Below are 20,261 nucleotides of genomic sequence, written 5' to 3'. Positions count from 1 at the left end.
ATCCATGGAAATACAACGTCCAGCAGGCCTGAGCTCACCAGTCTGACATTCAACTACAGGTCAAAGTTGAATTAAGAGACGCAACTTCAGCTACGTTAACTGAGTAGCTGAAGTCAAAGTAGCTTAACTCGGCTTTTGGCACTGTCCACACTGACATCTCTCCTCTGGATCACAACAGGGAAATATTTAGATCAAAATAGCAGCAGCATGCTTCAGAACAACTTTGCTGACCCTCTATCACCCAGAGAGGGGCTATTAAAGCCTCAAGAAACTGATATTTGCCTCTCTGCTCTCAGTATTAAAATGAGTGAGTTGTAACAGGAAGAGAAAAGCAAGGTTAAATTTTCCTGGCTACACTAACCAACATGGATGGCAGAACAAGATAACATGCTTATTTCTGGCTAAGGAGACAGGGTGGTATTTAAGGCAGTCTGGGGTATATTTAAAGCTCAGAATTTGCACATCTATGGAGATAGGGCCAGATTCTGTTCTCAGCTACACCAAGGTAAGCCTGGAGTGACACCTTAGACACTTTCAATCATAGTTCTCATTCAGGTCCAGGCTTGAAACAGACAATCCCTGGCCTATATCCACCTTCTGAACTTTACAAGCGAGATGTGATCTCATCGGACATGAAAGCTCACACTGTTTATTCCTATCCTGTTAGAATCTTGGAAAGATTTGACACATGGCAAGATTTTGATTTACTACTGTGCTTAGTGCCTGCTGGTGGTCCTGACAACAGTCAGTGTTTCATTCCTTTTCATGTAAACTACACTGAGTGTTACAATCCTACAGGGGATGTAGGTTCAGACATACAAAAATATAGGTAACTGATAGCTTGAGAGGCTGTTAACACAAGGGGTATGTCTACACTACAGGTCAAAGTTCAATTAAGATACACAACTTCAGCTACATTAATTGCGTAGCTGAAGTCAAAGTACCTTAACTCAGCTTTTGGCACTGTCCACACTGCAGGAAGTCAAAGGGAGAACACTCTTCCTTCGATTTCCCTTATTCCTCATGAAAGCAAGGTTACCAGCATCAACTGGAGTGCCTCTCTCACTTTGAATTGGCTGTCTTAACTAGATCGCTAATTTGAACCCTGGAAGATTGACAGCAGCAGCTTTGATCTTCCTCTGTAGTGCAGACATATACAAGGTTGTCAGACATGCCTACGTATTCTAGAAGCTCAATATTAAACTTTCCCTCTTGGAAAAGATGTCTGATGGCTGCTATCCAGGATCCTAAGGAAAATGAGCTGATGGTCTTAGCCAGGGTAGTGGACCAACAGCCACAACACAAAACCACTATCAAACATTGGCACCCTTGCTGGTAGTCTCAGCAGAGAATCTAAGAAACAAAGGGGTCATAATGCCTGTACTGCTTCTTACCACACACACAGACACACCCAGTCATTTTCCTTTCCAGGTCAGGTTTTAGTCCTGGCATTTTTCTTCCCCTGGTTCTTTACATAAACCCCCCTTGATTTCAAAAGGAGTTTGCCTGATGGTGTATTTAAGCAGGGACCTTAGAATTTGATAAATAGCAACACAGGCCTTTATACCAACCTGGGGTGACTAACACAGTCACTCGATCGGAATCCACATCTGCGAAGCCAAGAGGTAATCTATGTGCCGCAAACCTGTCTGCTGCATAAATTGTAGGCTGCTGAGGGAAAATAAGAAGCAATGTATCCAGAACTTCCATAGGGGCTAGTGAGGAGAAATTAGGCTGATGGACATTTAACAGTAGAACCGCCATGCCTATGTTCTTGGAGAGACAAGGTAGATGAGGTAATATCTGTAATTGGACTAGCTTCTATTGGTGACACAGGACCTGAGGAAGGGCCCTGTGTGGCACAAATGTGTGTCTCTCTCACCAACAGATATTACCTTGCCCACCTAGTCTTTCTAATATCCTAGAGCTGACAGGGTACCACTACATGGCATGCATCCTACGTTCTGCAGGTTGGACCGCCCTGATCTGGCATCCTCAGGACCTGACCCATCCTAGAAAAGGGAGATTGCCACATCAGGGAAGGTGACGGGAGGCAAGCACCAGCTCCAGCAATCCCCTGCCACAGCCTCATGAGTTCTGGCAGGTCTATGGACTCTTACGGCCTCCCCAGCTTTGCTGCCTTGTGGGCCCTGCTGCCCCACGAGCTCCACTGCCCTGCCAGATGGCTCCGCTCCCAGCCACCGGCAACCTCTGCCACTTGGGCTCTCTGGTCCAGCAACAGTTGCCACACCAGAAAGTTCCAGACCCCAGGGGTTCAACCTGTAATTCTTGAAGAGAGATAGGTTCTAAGGGCTGATCCAAAGTCCATTGCCTTCAACAAGTCTTGATCAGACCTTTATCCTTCCGGGCTACTAAGAGAGTATCTTTTATAAAGTGTTCAATTCACAAATTACAATAAGTTAGTTTCTTTGGAGAATGAAATACTGTTTCTTACTCAATTTAGCAGCTCCATATGTGGAATAGAAAAAAAATAGAGTCTTAGCTTATTTAATTCAACCTTTCTATAAATATATATAGCTGAAATCTGGATTCTCCTTCCTTTGTACATGACAAGGCAAAGCTGCTTCAGTTCACTAACTGAAGCACTGGTGACTGTAAAAGAATATAAACCCAAAATATAGAGTTACACCAGTATTTTTGCATGCTGAAGTTACAACAGTGTTTCGAGGTAATTTAAGATAAGTTCAGATGTCAAGGTAATCAGAGAGTTCACCATGTGTTCTGCCAAAATTGATGATTTCACATTGTGACAAGATGTCTTATTAAACTCAAGAAATGTGTGCTATTAATTGCAATCTAAATGGACAGTCTGCTTACATTAAGAATTGGTCTCTCAAAGTTAAATCTCATGTAGTGCTTCTGGAGAATCAAATATTCTAAAAATTAACATAAAAATGCAGAGGCTGAAGACTAGTTTAAATTACATTACTACCATATTCATGGAATTCGAAGCCCTAACAGATCACTAGATAATCTAATACCTAATAGTTAATAAAGTGTTATTTATCATTATATAAAATCTCTGCCTTGGATGCTGAAATTTACCTCTCTTTTAAAAGAAAGGCGGGTAAATCTGAGATCTTAAAAATCTGATAGTCCTGCAAGTCTAGGTCCAACTCCAAGAAGTCAACTTGGACACTTCACCTCTCTTTTTAAGATACAATAAATCCTGAAACTAAGCCTGCTTTTCTAAATTATCCACAATGCAGTAGTTCCCCACTCTCCAACTCCCAATTTAGGGACTTTTGCAGAACTCCATACTCTAGAAAAGCTATTGAAATTCCTGGGAGTTTTGCATAAATATTGGGTGAAAGTTTCTGAACTCAGCCCTGATGGTGTCAGGTGAAAAGAGGTCAGTTGCTGGCAGACAGATGTTGAACTAGTTTGTGCTCAAAGGCAAATTATTATAGAGCACTGAACCTCACCTGAGATCAGCTGAAGCTGCAAGCAAAATGCCCATCTGTACACAACTGAAAAAAGGGGATTCACAATTTATTGAATGAGAAACGTCTTGAATTTGCAAGAAAGGGAATAGCAAAGCTTAGCCAAAAGCAAAACTCTGCCTTGGGCAAGCACGGTACTTTCCACTATGCTGGAAAAGAAAGATTAATATACGAAAGGAAGAACCTTCTCCAGCTTTAAATTCCTCCAGAACAGTCTGGCATCCATTGTGTAGTTTGTTTCTTTTCAGTGACCCAGACAGTGTCTCCTGTTGGATGCTTTCCAACAGGGGTACTTTCCCTACCATCTCACTTACTGAAGCTTAGTTATGTAGAGAGTTTATTGTGAATATCCATTTGAGAAAACAGAAGGAAAGCAGCACGCTATACCAGATTCAACCCATGCAGTGGCAGTCTGGGAAAAGGGCATGCGGAAGCAGAATCATGATGCACCTCCAGACCCAGCATAAGGCCTTTTTTTTGTGGATCAGCAACCCTCTCACCTGCATTGGCTCTTTGGCAGCTGTTAAAGAAGCTACTGAGTCAAGGCAGGTGTGCACCTGCACTGTAAGCCTGCATCCTGAAACATCCCTCATGAAATTTCCATTAGGACAAACAAACACTACTGAACATTTCAGAAACCAGAGTTTACAATAAAAGAGTCTTTTGAAAGCATGGTTTTGCTTTAAACTATTAAACACAATTATAGATCAGTCATAGGTAAACATTCAAAAGATGTTAATCCAGTCTCAGATGCTCTGATTTTTCACCTCCAGTCATTCAAAACTGACAAAATGTATTTTAAAAGAAGACAAACTGCACTCCCATGCAGCACCCCACTGTGCTAAGCATCAGCCAACAGCAGATCTGAGCAGCCAGGATATAACCTCTAACGATAATGGTTAGAGATAATTACCTAGAGCCCCATTGTCAGCACTGCTGTAATAAATCAAGGCCTGATCCTGCAACATTCTCAAACTCCCCTGGTTGGTGCTGCATGCTCCTGATTCCCTGACCCCAACCAGAGTGCTCAGAGCCTCACTGGATCATACCCCTGATCTGTAGGCTAGAAAATTAAATGTACCTTTTGCAAAATAACATGGATTAACAGTCAAAAGCAATAACAGTGAAGCTAAGTAAAGGAAATTGCATTTTAATGGTCAGATATCACTGCAAGATCAATAGTGATATTCATCCTGAACTCACCAGCTACCAGGTCTAGGAAAAAAAGCACAGTATTTCTTTGGCTGCCAAACTGGAACAGTACTAGCAATTTAAGAGTTAATAGTTAATTTCCTTTTTTCTTTATAGTCATAATCCCTTTGGCGCTCTGGTTGAATGTTTGAATTCCATGTACAGGGTCACAGCAAGCAGGATTACCTGCTGTTCCACATTCACTTATCCACTGCACTAGTCCATGGGACTACAGACGTATTAGATACAGTTTTCATTGCTGCCAGATTCAATTATCGAGTCCATCCTGTAGGATATCCTGACTTTTGGGCAGCTTATTGGATGTCATTTTATTATAATTACTTGGAGTGGGATTGGACACCTGGTTTCTCTTAGCTAGCTGATTAAAATAAGATTTATCAAACTGTGTATCTTATAGATAAAACAATGCCTAAATAAAAATATAAATGATGTAGATCACCACCATCTTGGCAACTTTAACAAAAAACCAGAACTGATGAAATGGCATTGCAATTAGAGAGAACTGGAAATGAGAACATTTCAGAGACATCATCAAGTAAATTCTCATTGATTTTTGCAAAAAAAGAAATTAATGTTTAGAGCCAGATTCTGCCATTAAGATAATTAATGTCAACAAAGGCTATTTGAGCTATGACAATTGCATAGCTGAAGTCGAAATAGCTTATTTTGGCTTTTGGCGCTCTCTACACGCACTCTTAGGTAGTCTGAGGTAGAGCACTCTTCCTCTAACTTCCCTTACTCCTCATAAAATGAGGGTTAAAGGAGTCTGAGTAAGAAGTCCTCCAGCTCAACATTATGTAGAAATAACTGATTGTAGTGTAGAGCTGGACTGTGTTATTTCAGAATAATGTCTGAAATAACGCTGCTGTGTAGATGTACCCCAAGGGAGCTACTACTCAGCACAAGTACGGGGAGTAGACGCTGGTCCTTAGCAAACTGCAGTCATAATGGGATACGCTGCAGTATCCCACTCATGCTAAGTAGCACCTGGCTCAGGTAATAATTCAGCATGAGGTGAACGTCAGCCACTAAAGAGAGAGACAGCAGCCACTAAGCAAGATACTGGGATAGGTGCTCAAATGGATTTTAAGTGATTTAAGCTAACATTAGGAGATATTTTATTTAAAAAGTGACACCACAGAACTGCTGACCTCCCACTGCCATGAATGTTTAAATCTAGCCTTAGTTAACTACTTAGCTATTACAGTCCCAATCCTGAAATCCTTGTGCTTGTGAGTCACCTTGGCTCTAGCTCAGTGTTTCTCAACCAGAGGTACGAGTACCCTTGAGAGTACTCAAGAGAAGTCTGGGGGTACGGCAACACAACTGAAATTTGGAGAAAACTGAATTTTTGTTTTAAGTTTTACAGCACTTTATTATTTTTGTACTTTTTACACCCAAAAAATGTCATCGTCGCCCAGCTACGATTAAGTTGTTTAAACAAATGTATTGCAATGGTAGAAAAAAAATTATATGTCTGAAAACTGTAGGTACAGGGGGTACTTATAATTTATTTATTTATTTTTGAAAAAAGGGTACTTTATAAAAAAAGGTTGAGACACCCCGCCCCTCCCCCCCCCCACTCCCTAAACTTCTAGTAGCAGGAGACAGGAACACATGAATCAAGGCAGGTGGCACACTGGAGGATGAGATAAGCTACCACGCCACTTGTATCTCCCTAAAGCTCATTGCTCTTCACTGAGGTACCAGTCACACAGATTTCTCTGCTGAACTTTTTCTTTGTCTTCTGCTGATCCCCAGATGAGAGTTCCACTAGTCAGTCAATGCAGAGGTTTAATCATTCGGTATCTCATGTACCACCAAATTTAAAAGCAGCCAAGTCTTATTAAGAGCAGCATTTTTAGAAGTCCAGGTATCATGTGAAGAACTGAATAAAAATCAGAAAATAAACTAAACAACGGAGCAGTAGAAAATGCAGCATTTTACAAAATTGTATTACACTGTCCAATTATGTAGCCATTGGTTACAAGGCGTTATACACGATTAATGTCTTTATTAAAAGAGGAGAGGGGGAATCTCAGAAGGCAATAATTCCTTCCTACACTCATTGCAGGGCAAAATTCACCTCTGTGCAGAGGACACGCATAAAGTTTCTTCCCCAAGTAAGCCTCTGGCATCTTATTTTATCCTTCATTTCATGTTCAGAAGGATAAAGTGGTGAATAAGCCTTCATTTAGCTCTCTGCACAGAGATGAATTTCTCAAAGTATTTCCAACTCTCAGGAGTTTATCACAAGTCTGGCAATATTTGGAGATTTCCTGGAAGACTCACCTCCTGGAGCCCGGGGCAACATGACCATCCCAGCTTTCTTAACAACAGTAAGTTTCTATCCCGCATATCTGAAGAGAAGAGTTTGACAAACAAGAATCCTAAGGGCTCAAAATCAAAGCATTATGTGCTAATTTTAAAATCTCATGATTTATAAGCAAATCTCAAGATTTTTGGGGCCTGGCTTTTTAAGCATGGCGTTGGCAGTAATGCACTGTAATAAACTGGGAGTGAATCAGTAACAGAGCAGGGCCCCAGAAGTACCTACGTGACTATGTCTGTCACATCTCACTAGAAACATTTATCTCCAGAGGTTTAAGACTTGGTGGTTTCTCCAAACAAATCACCCAGACTTGATTTCTGTCTCACTAGCACACACACATTTTCCTCTATAAATAATTATAAATAGAACAAACACTGGCTAGCTCCTTAAAACTAACAAGAACAAGGGGTTAACACACATCTCCCCTTGCACAGATAGTCCCCTCGTGCTGGGGTAACAGGAGGGGAAATATCTTTGAGACGGGAAGGCTCCATACACAATCCTTTTTTAACAAGGCTTGACTCCAAGGTGGGGAGTTTATCCATTTACTTTCTGACATTAACTTGTTTTTAGTTGTTTTCATGATGTAAATACTAGAGGGAACTCCAGAGGTTTCGGCCAATGAAGAATCCAGCCCTAATGCAGGAAAAGAAGATGAACGTGCTTCCTTCAGCTCTTTGTTCTCCCAAGTCACTCCCAGAGCTTTTATCATTCTATTAGTTATCACAAAGTGAGCTGACTGTTACTTTTTCGGCAAAACAGAAGGACTCCATGCGCTAACAGAGAGCGCACGTGTAATTATTACCTTCCATGCCCAGGTATCTGTACACAGCTGTGTCTGAAGTTATTATACACTGTGTACAAGGCCCTTTGTTTTCGGATTCTATTTTGATACAAAATTTCCCCATGAATTTCTCTCTCTGTCCTGCAGGAGGACAGAGTGACATCATCATGTCACAGCATCCATAGGCTGGGGTGAAGGCATGGGCAGGTAAAGCCCAGTTACCAGCCCTTCCCTGCCCCTTCTTCCCTAGGCCCCACTGCCACCCCGGCCCTCTCTGGGGGCCACATGGAGAGCCAGGACTGGTGCGCCTCGGCCTTCCCTGGTCCTTATAAGTAGTATAGATTCTTCCTGTTAACAGACTATCCAAAATAGGAAGTGGGATGCCAAAAAGTAACATCACGGAATTGCCGTGCTCAAGTAAAATAGCCAAAAATCAAGTAGTACAGCTACAATTTAAAAAAAATAATAAATCCAAAGGCCACATTGAACCACATGATTTCTATTTACATGAAAAAAATTTCTACTGGTCTTTTTTTATCCCTACTATACTCCTCCTGTGAATAACATAAAGTTGGTAAATATGAAAATCCCTCAGAATATTAATATGAGGAATGCAGAAAGAGGCTAAATAACTTGACCAATGTCACCGAACAAGTCAATGACAGCACTAAGAAATAGGAGTCCAACTCCTGACATCCAATCTTGCCAATAAGCAATCCTACCTTTTTATTTACCATGATCATTTATGCCCAGTTCGCATAGCAACTGAAACATTTCAAGTACAATGCTTGCCACTGAGAAGTCAAAAATTTACCCCTGCTTAGAAAAGGAAACCACTCGTAATTGCTGCCAACTCCAGCTGCCATTATGTGGTAGATGTTGGCAAAGGTTGATGATTTAGTGGCAACCATAGCCAAGATTATAAATATTGACCAAAGATCTGGAAATGCCTCAATTCTGCAGCTACAGAAGTCAATGTAGAAGTCATTCAGCAATAACTTCACAGGGCCCCAAGGGCAAATCCTTTTGTCTCCTGCCTGGCATCTTTGGAGCTCAACGCTGGACGGAGCAGGGGGAGTACAGTAATGAGTACATTGAATTGCCCAAATGAGTCAAAACTGGAAGAGGAACTTGATGTCCTGTGAATTACCTTGTTGTCCCATCTCTAGCGAGAGGGAGTCTTGCCTGAGAGTCTGCTCCCTAACACTGCCAGCCTTTCAGCCATTCAAGCACTGTCTGCCAGGCAGTTAACAAGAGATGCTCCCAGCTCCAATGAATTATTGTCCCCATAGAACACACAGCACTTAGGTCTACTGATGATAAAACATAAGACGGGTTAGTTAAGAATAAATAGAAGTTCCACGAAAAACAAGAGCGAATAATGAAACAGATGGTTACAATCCACAACAAAATAATAAAATGCAAACTAGGGCCCGCACTCATCCCATATCTAAGAAGGCCGTTCCCCCTCCCACCTCCAGAGTTCAGTCTGTCGTAGAGCTGGCTGGTCTCCCAGGAACCAAGACTCAATCTTTCATGAAACACCTTACTCAAAACATCTCTTCAGTGAATGGATGCAGAGCATCTTTCTCCACCCTGCAATACACTGAATCAGTCTTTTGTCTTTATTCATAGACAGGGTAATCCCATCGATTATAATGCTGCTTTTTACCGCCAAGTGGTTTTGATGTTTATAGTCTCTGTGTTTTTGCAACAGTCGGAAACTGAGCAATTGAACAATAATCAGCTAGCCAGGGAGGAGTTACCAGATACAGATTTGCTGGTGACCTCACTTTCACTTCAAGGCTATACGGGCATAATTTTCAATAGTTACACTATTTGTTAAATCTCACCCGTACGCACATCTTGCAACAACCATGAATGTCAGCAAGAGACAAGTTTTCAGTAGAGCCTTCACACGCAACCCTTCCCGGATAGAAACCATGGATAAATATTAAGTGTAGTGAGTTTGTCAAGTCTGAGACAAGAGTCGCTTTGAAACAACAGTGAACGTTTTGCCCTTGGCACCAGCTGGCTGTTTACCAATTTCAGTATGCAGTTTCTTTCCCAGTCCCGAAGAAGAGCTCTGGTTGGCTCAAAAGCTTGTCTCTTCCACCAACAAAATTTGATTCAATAAAATCTATCACCCAACCTACTCTGTCTCTACCAAATGTCGTGGTGGTTGTCATAGGTCTTGATGTCGTGTATGACAGGATGCAAAAACAGGAAGGGACAAGGCAAGAAGTGCATCCAGAAGGGATCCCCTCTCCAAGCAGGCCTCTAACTAGTCAAACAAAATCATGGCGTGCGGGGAGAGGGAAACGTGTAATTTGTGCTTCTCCCTCCTTTTCTACAAATGCTGCAGTTTAGACTTGCCCACAAAGGAACACCTGTGTCAATACGAAAAGAGATAAAACCAGAGGACTGGGCAAGGATGGGACAGATTAAATCCTGAAACCATTTCCTGCACTTTAGCAGGGAGGTTTTGCAAAAAAACCAAGCCTCTAACCAGGTAGCAGGTTTCCTTTCTGATACTCTTCTTCCAGGCACCAGCTCTTCCTGCCTCCAGATATTACCTCACCAGCTAAGGGGAAGGGAGAGCTATCCCCTTACTTTTAGCAGAGAAGAAGCTGGGCACCCTAAGCTCCTCCTTACTCTGACCCTGGTTATTGCTGTATGGATACCCTGAAGCTCCTTCCCCTGTAGGCTAGAGACAAAAAATAACATGGTGCAGGTGCCACAGATAGGGTTGCCAGATGGTTGAAACAAAAACACTAAGACCCACAGGAAGCATTGCTTCCCCTTGGTCAGCAGCCATTTTGTGCCGGCAGCCTTGTGGAACCAGGTAAGCATGGGGGCTGGGGTCGGCGGGCTGGGGCTGTTGGGAGCCAGGAGGGGACTCGGGGGAGGCCAGGCACTGAGTGTTTATAGGGTTCCCAGGTGCCCGGCATTTTCACCTCCTGGCCGGGGGCGGGGAAAAAAAAATCAGAAAATACCAGACATTTTAGGTGTCCGGTATTCTCTGAACTTTTTTTTACTGGACAGGAGGTGAAAATACCGGACTGTCCAGGTGAATACCGGACACCTGGCAACCCCAGAACTGAGTAACATGGCTGGCTCTGGCTTGGGAGAAGAAAGTTGGGCAAGAAGATAAGGAAATAGACCCCCCCCAAAATTCTTTCCCGCATACCTAATCAGACCCCTCTCGTCAGTGAAAAAAAGCTCTCACCCAAGAGAATCATGGTGGGCTTCCATTCTGTGTACAGCCCCATTTGCTTCTGCCTCAGGTTCCTTAAACTCCAGATTACTATTTCTAGGGCAGCTGCAGAGATGGGGAACTTCAAATGCATTCACTTGAGGCTGATGGAACTGATGCTGTGCCACAGAATGGAACTCCTCCCTGGAACTCAACATTCCCTTGAACTCTTTGCTCAGAGCTGTAGGTTAGTATCCAATGTAAAAATAGTCAGTGGGTTCTAATCCCTTTTGTACTGTCACAAAGGCTACAGTTTGCCCCAGCATTATAGGGGAAAGTCAGATGGTCTAGCAGCAAAATTAAGGTCCCAAATGCAGAGGCCCTAACATGAACACAGCCAAAGCATGGGCAGAGGGACTACATTAGTAAAGGAAAAGTTAATTAATATCAGAATATAGTAGTAAGAGTTTTATCCTGTTCCATCAATTGAGTTTAATCAAGTATCTTTCATTTATGCGGTAATCATAATTCACAGAGGAAGATCTTTGAGTTTAAACAGTAAAGGTTTATTACAACAGAAACTGCAATAGCTACGATTGCATCAACATTACAGGTCAACTCCAGCCTTTAAGGGGAAAATTTATTTATCACTCCCTGCAACTTTTGCCTTCTCAGGCTCGGCCTCCCCTCCAAAATGAAGCAATAGTGGGAAGAGAAACAGTTCAGCCACTCTGAATCCTCCAGAATGTGAAAAAGTACATTTCTCCCCCTCCCGCCCACATGAAAGTGCTTGAAATTCCCTCAAGGTTCCTCACCTGAATGCAGCTGTTTGCCACCTGGAAACGGTTTCCTCAGTTTTCTCCACACCACTAATTTGGATGGGAGACAGGGAGGACACCACAAAACCACACATATATAGTGTACTTGTCATTCAGAGCTCCAGAAAAGCTACTGGGAACATGAACTTGTGGCTGATTAAAAAGCACAGTGAGGGGACACAGAAGCTAAGGCAAAGATCCACAGATGAGCAGGTGCATATTATAAACTGTCCCCTTACAAGCATAATCTCTGTGGCTTTTGAAAGGTGTGAAGGAGATGAGATGGCAGCTGTGCAACAGTAAGGTAAGCACGAGACTCATTCCCTGCAGTAAGGATCAGCCCTTTACCTGATCTTTCCATTACCTTCAACAGGCCTTGGATTGGAACACAGAGCGGGCCATGGCATTCCAGTGGCATTTCTAGCTTATGGAATGAATACTTGCTATTGCCAGGTACTGCAAGCCAGAGGAGCTTTGGAGTCCTGGAGACCAAAGTTCCACTTTAGCTTTCTTTTTTCTCTCTTCTCTTTTTGCGGAAAAACAAATCTAGGAAGTTCTGTTAGACACTAGGTTAAGGGAATTATCAGATTGCTAGGATTAAGTGTGAAAAATAAATAATTAGGAAATGCCAAAGCAAAGGTTGCACAAAGCAGGGTGCATGCAGTAGGATACAGAGCTAGAGCCTTAAGCAACTAAAAAAAAGATCACTTTGGCATAAATGGTGTTGAGGATGTGGCTAAGGGGCCATAATTATATAACATTTCTCAATATAATATAATACCATACAATTTTTCACCGATTGCATGACAGTTATGCATAGGCTTTTCTCCGGACGCCTGTGGTAGAGCAGCTGGGGCGCTGCTGGTTGGTCCCACAGCGCCACTCTGGGCGCTACTGGACCAACCCGGCAGCACCCCAGCTGCTCTGCCCCAGGCGTCCCCAAGTCAGCCGCTGCTGAAACTGACCAGCGCTGACTACAGGAAGCCCCAGGCAGAGTTGCTCTGCCCCAGGCTTCCTGGAATCAGCTGCTGATCAGTTTCAGCAGCAGCTGACTTGGGGACGCCTGGGGTTCTTAAGTTGAATCTGTATGTAAGTCAGAACTGGCGTCCAGATTCAGCCTGTTGAAACTGATCAGCGGCTGATTCCAGGAAGCCCGGGGCAGAGCAACTCTGCCTTGGGCTTCCTGTAGTCAGCCGCTGGTCAGTTTCAGCAGCGGCTGAATCTGGACGCCAGTTCCAACTTACATACAGATTCAACTTAAGAACAAACCTACAGTCCCTATCTTGTACGTAACCTGGGGACTGCCTGTACAATAAACTGTTATTACACAACAACTGAAACTGCAAAAGCATGGCTAACTAGCATGTCTAAGAGCTTCAGAGAGGTAGCCGTGTTAGTCTGTAACTCGAAAAACCTAAAAAACAACAAATAGTCCTGCAGCACTTTAGAAACTAACAAAACATGTAGATGGTATCATGAGTGTTCATGGGCACAACCCACTTATTCAGATGAATGCTTAGAGTAATCATCTGGCATATATAAATCACTAAATTCACAGCCACATTAACTTCATAGTTTACCGGCTCATCCCCTCACCTGCACTTACAGCAGGCTTACCGCATTTGAAAAAAAAATTGCCCATGCACTTAACAGAGAGAGCTTTTCATGTAAGTTCTCAAGCCAGTTAAGATAAAATGGAGCATTATGAAAATGACAGGAGAAAAAAAGAATGAAAAAGTCACAAAATGTTCCATATACATCTAAGGTGACGGAAAAAATACTGTCAGAAGCAGGATACTGATTAGATGGAACTCTGACAAAATACATTCTTAAAAGTGCACGTCAAATTTACCTACCCAAACGTAATGTTCTCTTAGGACCTGATCCAAAGCCCTAGAAGTCTTAGAGTCCAATGGACTTTGTAACAGGCCCTTAATGCACTGTACTTTGGGTGGTATTTTCACTTAAAAACAGAGCCAAATCTCTTATTCCATTGCCAGAGCTTTGTACTCACACAGCTCCCCTGGGATCAAAGGGCCCACAATAGCATAGAATCAGTTGTAACAGAGTGGAGGATTGGGCCCAAAATGATGACAGCAGATAAAGTGGTATTTTCAACATCTCCGCAGAGTTATTCTCTTGGGCCACCTCCAAGTCTTCCAAAGAGTTTGAGTCTCTCTTTTTATTTGTAGCTTTTGGTCTTAATTGAGAGCAGATTTAAAAAAAGAAAATTATCTAAATTATCTCTAAAGCAAATGTTTTATACTCCCATCATTAAACTCACCAGGGCACACTAGTAACTCAAATTTTCTGCAACTAAATCACCTGTTGTGAGCAAGCCTGTTGTATGAAGCAGGAAAAAGAGAAAAAACATACAAAACACAGCTAGTGCAAACATTACTCAGCATTTTGATTCCAATGGAAGGGGAGGGAGTGGGGGGAACTGTGAGCCCTGCACAACAGCTTGTGGTGAATAGGCTGCAGGAAAGAGGCAGTGCTGTGAGTGGGGAACATGTGTGCACAGGGAAATAGATGGCTTTGGCCCAGATCTCACCCTAAGAAAACTTCCCCAGACTGGATTAAGGATGCACTGACCTTGGTTCACTGCCCAGAGAAGGAATTAAGTGGACAATGCACCTCTGCAAGGGAGGTACGTGGACCTCACCAGGAGAGGTTAATATGGCGAATTAGGGAGGGAAGGCTCTATTCAGGGGCCTGGGCAGCTTTAGGTACAATATCAGGCACATATAGCCATGGAAGCTGAAATGGGCTTTTCCTTTCCAGATTTATCTAATATTCAGAAAAGGAATCTAGCACTTGCCTTCCATGTTTGAACAGGAGTGCTCAGGTTTAATTCAGGCTGCTCTTACATCATTGCTCCAAAATCAAATACTGATCCACTGTAATTTGTTGTAGAAAAATTGAGCAGCAAATGCTGACTTCTTCCCAGTGCTAACAGGGACTGGAGTTTCTATTTTCAACTGACATTAACAGGTTTGGGGGGGTTTTAGCTTTGTTCTTTTAAAAAGAAGATGTTAATATTGCATCATTTCTGTGGGGAAATCGCCAAAGAAGGGAACAAAAAGAACAACAAAGATTGGGACAGTCTTACGATAGGAATACAGATATTCTTCAATCACACAGACAGAAAATTGTTCCACTATACTAGGTGCTGGTAGAGGGATGTGTCAGAATTGATCAAGTAGCTGCTGGCTGTGGAACTTTGCTGAGCTGAGTCCAGTGACTGGTGGATTAGGGTGGTTGTGGAGACATGGTTATAGAATGTATGAATAAAGAAGGAAATAAATCTGAGGGGCATTTCCCCTGATCAAAATGAACTTTCTGCTCTCTACAAACACTGGTAAACCCACAGGGATGTACAGCTCAATGAGGAAAAACTAGGGGGATGAGGCAGCTGTGTACAGCAGTGCATTCAATCTTGCAGAGGTGTGTGATCGAAATGAAAACCAGGTCTACCATAGCAGTGCCACACCAGGCCCACACTGGGAAGGGGCCAATAACTTCTACATGGGAACCCACAAATATATTTGGCACTGGGCCAACAAAATGTTAATCCAAGAAAATCTGCTCCTAGGATATCTGTTCTTACACTGAAGACACTCATTCTCAGAGTATAAGTTTAAAGAAGCAGGTTTTCAACTCTTTTCAACTCTAACATTTTATGAAATTTTCACGAGGCCAAAAAAGAGAGAGTCAAGAATTACTAAAGTCTGGAAAATGTCACCATTTTTAGCTTTCATTTTGAATTCCTGATGATATTCTAAATGACCTGGAATCATGAGCTGGAACCAGACCCTGTGACAGGGAGAAGTCCAAGCTGGAAGACTGATAGACCAGTTAGGTGAGTCAGAATGGAATGACAGTAAGCAATAAACTCAGCAACGCTTTGGACTCTTCCAATGCATTGCCTTGTCACAGAAGACAAGACAGGGACAGGAGCACTATGCATATAACACTGGTGGGATGTTGGAAGATAATAGGTACTGGCTTGTCATCCACAGAATTGTGTAATTGTGCTATGGTTCAATCAAAAGAACGAAGTCTTATCAGTAGAGGGGTGCATAGACAACAATGACAATCTCTAGGATTTCCATTGGGAGTTCATATCACCACAGCAACTTCTTAATTCTGCCATGTCAAACTTGGAACTTCTTTCAGTAAAGGAAAAAGATATTCATACAAGAGCTTTTTTATTTAAAAATGGCCTGAAGAAAAGGATTATGGCAACACCATTTATGAAACATTAATCCGAGTGGAAACTGTCAGCCAGATTCTACAATGCAATGTAGCCACTTTGCAGCATGCTACAATTTGTCAGTAAGGGAAATTTACTTGGTCAGGGGAGATCACCCAGGGAATACAAAGGGATACTTCTGCTGATGTGGAGCTGGAGTAATGACTTACCCCAGTCCTCCCTGCTGCTTTGTATTTGTCTCCCAGAAATACATTCATTAATTAAGTTTGTGTGTCAATTGTGTTGACATGCATCTAACAAGAGACGGGAATGTGGCCAGCAGAAAAGGAGCATTTCTGAGATGTTTCTATACTACCCAATCCTGCACTACATTATCAGTCCCCTAGAGCTCATGTAAATTAGAGGAAACCATGGGCACAGTTTCCAGGGACCAGCCTGGCACATGCAGCATCAGCTGCAGGGGAATGCAATGGGGAGCTGCAAGACACACGTTCACCCCTCACAATTTGCCCACTGCATCAAACTGGACCCCCGGATGTGGCCCAGCATGTCTATTTCCAAAGCAAAGCAGTTAGGCAGACGGCTCCTCACCCCCCATGCCAATGACTAACTTTCCCCCTGCCCCTCTTTCACAGCGCCCTCCGGATTGAGCTCTTGGGGTATGTGTGGGACAAATCGCAAACCGAGAAGAGGCTCCCTGCTCACACACTGGGCTTACAGCCAGGCTGAGGGTAGTCGGGGTGAAAGGAAACGCAGCCCTGACAAAGCCCCAAAGGCTGGGAACCCCCCTCCAGCTCCTGGGAAGCTCCAGTCCTCACGGCCTGAGGGGAGCAGCATCCCTGGACTCCGGCCGCGCCTCCCGGGGCTCTGGGGTGCAGGTGCCGGGCCCGCGGGGGCTCCAGGCTCAGCCCCGGGGCTCCCCCCCGGAGACACGTGCGGAAAGGAACCGGCCCAGCCCCGCCCGGCCCCCCCCGGCCCAGGGACCTGCCCCGCGGCGCCTTTACCTGCTCGGCGTCCGGCCCCGCGGCGAGGTGGCTCCGGCAGCAGAGCCCGAGCCCCAGCCCATGGGAGCGCTCAGCGGCTGCGGCGAGCCGGCGGAGCGAGGCAGGTTCCCAGGCTCCCGGCCCCCCCGCCGCGCGGGGAGCGGCTCGTGCTGCCACCTGGCGGCCGCGCTGGGAGCGGCGCTGCCCTGCTAGCCCGGCAGGCGGGGTGGGGCGAGTCCCCGCTCGGGGCAACGCTGCCCGTCCTGGGCCGGCCCGTGTCCACACTGCGGGGAGATGCCGCCCGCTAGTCCCTGGCGGGCCCGCAACCTGCGCCTCGCCAGGCGCAAGGGAAGCGGACAGGAGCCTTCGCCCGCACCCACCTGTGCATGGCCCAAGCACAGTTCAGATCCTTTGCTCCAGCTGCATAAGGAATGTAGCCAGACCCCTGGGGACACTGGAGGAGATGGGCCAGAGCTCTGGTCATTTCTCTTCTCCCCCCTTTAGCCTCCAGCTCACTGGGAACACTGAGCTCAGTTGGCACTAAGAGATCCCCACGCAGAGTGGCCTAGTTTGAAAGTCTTTACTTTAGACCACTGAATGCGAGAGTAACCCGCACCAATCTGCCTTTTAGAGAGAACAGGATTGGTACTGCCACACCTGACATGTGCCAACCACCCTGGAGATGAGAGATCAGCCTGGAGTCCTCCAGCACTTCAAAACACTAGAGCAGGCAGTAACTCAGAGGTATGATCTTACACAATTTATTGCAAAGAGAACAGCTGCCCTGTGCCAAGACAGCTATGCCCGCAGCAGCTCTCTTTCAATGGGAGGGGGAGCTGGAATACTTGTCTCTCAGCAACAGTGTCATTATTTAGGCTTATCCATGTCAATTATGTTACCTGCTACAGTTTTACAAAGTGCCAGAGTGTTTTGTGGCTATAGCCGTGATCCCCTTTACAGATCATTCTTCTGTGACATTTCCAGAAATAAGTCCCTGAGAGTTGAATGAACAATTTTCAGCAAATAATGTATTCCACTAATTTAGCACCTTTTTCTTATAATGGAATAGCCATAGATTTCTTTGATTTATTCATGATTAGAACCTTTAAGCTTTTCTTAGTTATAGATTATTCATTAAATGTTGTTACAAGTTTGCATCAAAATATTTATAGCAAGAGTTGTGTAAAGTGGTTTTACCTTTTTTTTTTTGGAAATACAGTAGACTTCCAATAATCCGGCACCCTTGGGACCCAAGTGGTGCTGGATTATCAGAAATGCCGGACTATCAGGAGGTACTCTGGCAGGGGCGGGTCTCGTCGGAGGGGAAGTGGGGGAGGGGGCGGGGGTGTGCCAAACCCTCCCTCCTGCTGCAGGGAGGCAGAGCCTGTGAGCGGTGGAAGAGGAGAGGCGGTGACAGGCAGGCAGCCGCATTCAGGACGTTCTGGTCAGTTACAGTCACTCCGGCTGGATCCACAGTCCACACGCAGTTAATGTAACTTTCCTCTCTACTGCCGGAAGGAGGGGGGACAGGGGAAGGTAGGGGTCGGTGGGAGAGGGACCCCTGCCCACCGCTACAGCCCTTTTTAAATATTGGTGACACATGAGCTATCTTCCAATCATTAGGTACGGAAGCTGATTTAAAGGGTAGGTTACAAACCACAGTTAATAGTTCTGCAATTTCCCATTTGAGTTCTTTCAGAACTCTTGGGTGATGCCATCCGGTCCCGGTGCCTTGCTACTGTTAAGTTTATCAATTTGTTCCAAAACCTCCTCTAATGACACCTTAATCTGGGACAATTCCTCAGATTTGTTACCTAAAAAGAATGGCTCGGATTTGGGAATCTCCCCAATATCCTCAGCTGTGGAGACTGAAGCAAAGAATTCATTTAGCTTCTCCACAATGACTTTATCATATTTGAGTGCTCCTTTAGCATCTCTATCGTCCAAGGGCCCCACTGGTTCTTTAGCCAGCTTCCTGCTTCTGATGTACTTGAAAAAATAATAGTAAAATGTTTTTTGAGGTAGTTTTTGGCTAGCAGTTCTTCAAACTCCTTTTTGGCTTTTCTTAATATATTTTAAACACTTAATTTGACAAAGTTTATGGTCCTTTCTATTTTTCTCACTAGGATTTTGACTTCCCCTCACTCTGGGGGAGGGGGAGTCCTAAAACATTTCAAATGGAAATGCAGACCCTTTGGAAATTGTAGACAGGGTGTGCAGACCCCCAGGAGTATACACACCACTGGTTGAACCCCAAAGCCTTAAAGACAAACTTTTCCTTAGTGTATTAAATACTAAAGAATTGAGAGTTGATGATTGTAAGTGAATATTGGTAGTTTGCATTGCATTAATTATATTGGTAATAGGCATAACGATGGAGCCTCAACTCTAGTCTGTGATAATTGCTTGCAACACTGTTGGATATGTAGAACACTTAGAACATTAAGTGTAGGCACATCCAATTCTAGACTGTTGATTATTTACTAATGTGGTTCACTGATGCACCTGAAGTTGTGACTCAAAAATGAAAATCCAACTGCTAGTGGGCTAGACAAGGAAAATGTTAGACTGCACATGCCCTAGGTTGTCTGAGCAAGGAGAACTAATTAAAGTGGCATGTTTTTTGTTGTGAAGTCACATAGTAGGGATATCCTTGTCTGTCCCTGATATGTCTTTGGTGCTCCCACAAGCAGTAAGGAACATTTTAGTTGCACATCAAGAAAAGAGCCAGGGTGTTTTTAAAAAAATAAAACAGACCAGTGACTACCTCCCATGCTGTTGCTTCCTCATGTTTACCCTCCCAAAAAACTCCCAACATTATATCCTGGCTAACTTTGAAGTAGGAATAAGAGCCTCCGGAAAAGGGCGCTTTTTCCGGAGGATCGGGGCCAGTGTAGACGCTCTTTTCCGGCTTTTTTAAAAGCCGGAAAAAAGCGGCGGACATTTTTATTTAAATGCCGCAGGGGATATTTAAAACCCCCGCGGATTTCCGTACTACGATAAGTGAAATTAACATGCCCCTTCCGGAAAAGGGGCCAGTGTAGACGTAGCCTGAGAGATGATGTGAGGGCAATGTCAGCATTCCCCTGACTCAGCTCCTCAGTGTGCCTTCACCTTGTCCAAGCTTGCCCACACCTGTCCCCCTGCCCTTGTGAGGCCTCAGAAAGATACCTCAGTGTGGTCTAAAGAAGGATAGGGTGCTGCTACAGAAGGGGCTAAACCATTTTTAAGCACAGGAGGGGTAGGACTCCTCCAT

The 20,261-nt window shown here is 44.2% G+C and overlaps 1 protein-coding gene across 2 annotated transcripts in view; it reads right to left on the bottom strand.

Moving 5' to 3' along the window:
• Nucleotides 1–17,244, bottom strand: part of THSD4 (thrombospondin type 1 domain containing 4) — a 680,148-nt gene extending 662,904 nt beyond the window's left edge. Inside the window, exon 1 of one of the 2 annotated variants that reach the window (XM_075897742.1) lies at nucleotides 17,027–17,244. The gene's annotated coding sequence lies outside the window, so the exon portion shown is untranslated. The remainder of the gene's footprint in view (nucleotides 1–17,026) is intronic. The other variant, XM_075897743.1, reaches the window with a different exon arrangement.
• Between the last annotated feature and the right edge of the window lie 3,017 nt (nucleotides 17,245–20,261).

This window comes from Pelodiscus sinensis, chromosome 14 (assembly GCF_049634645.1).
Source record: "Pelodiscus sinensis isolate JC-2024 chromosome 14, ASM4963464v1, whole genome shotgun sequence".
Taxonomy (NCBI): domain Eukaryota; kingdom Metazoa; phylum Chordata; order Testudines; family Trionychidae; genus Pelodiscus; species Pelodiscus sinensis.
Note: the sequence above shows the minus strand (reverse complement) of the source record. Positions and strands in the feature narration are given on the sequence as shown.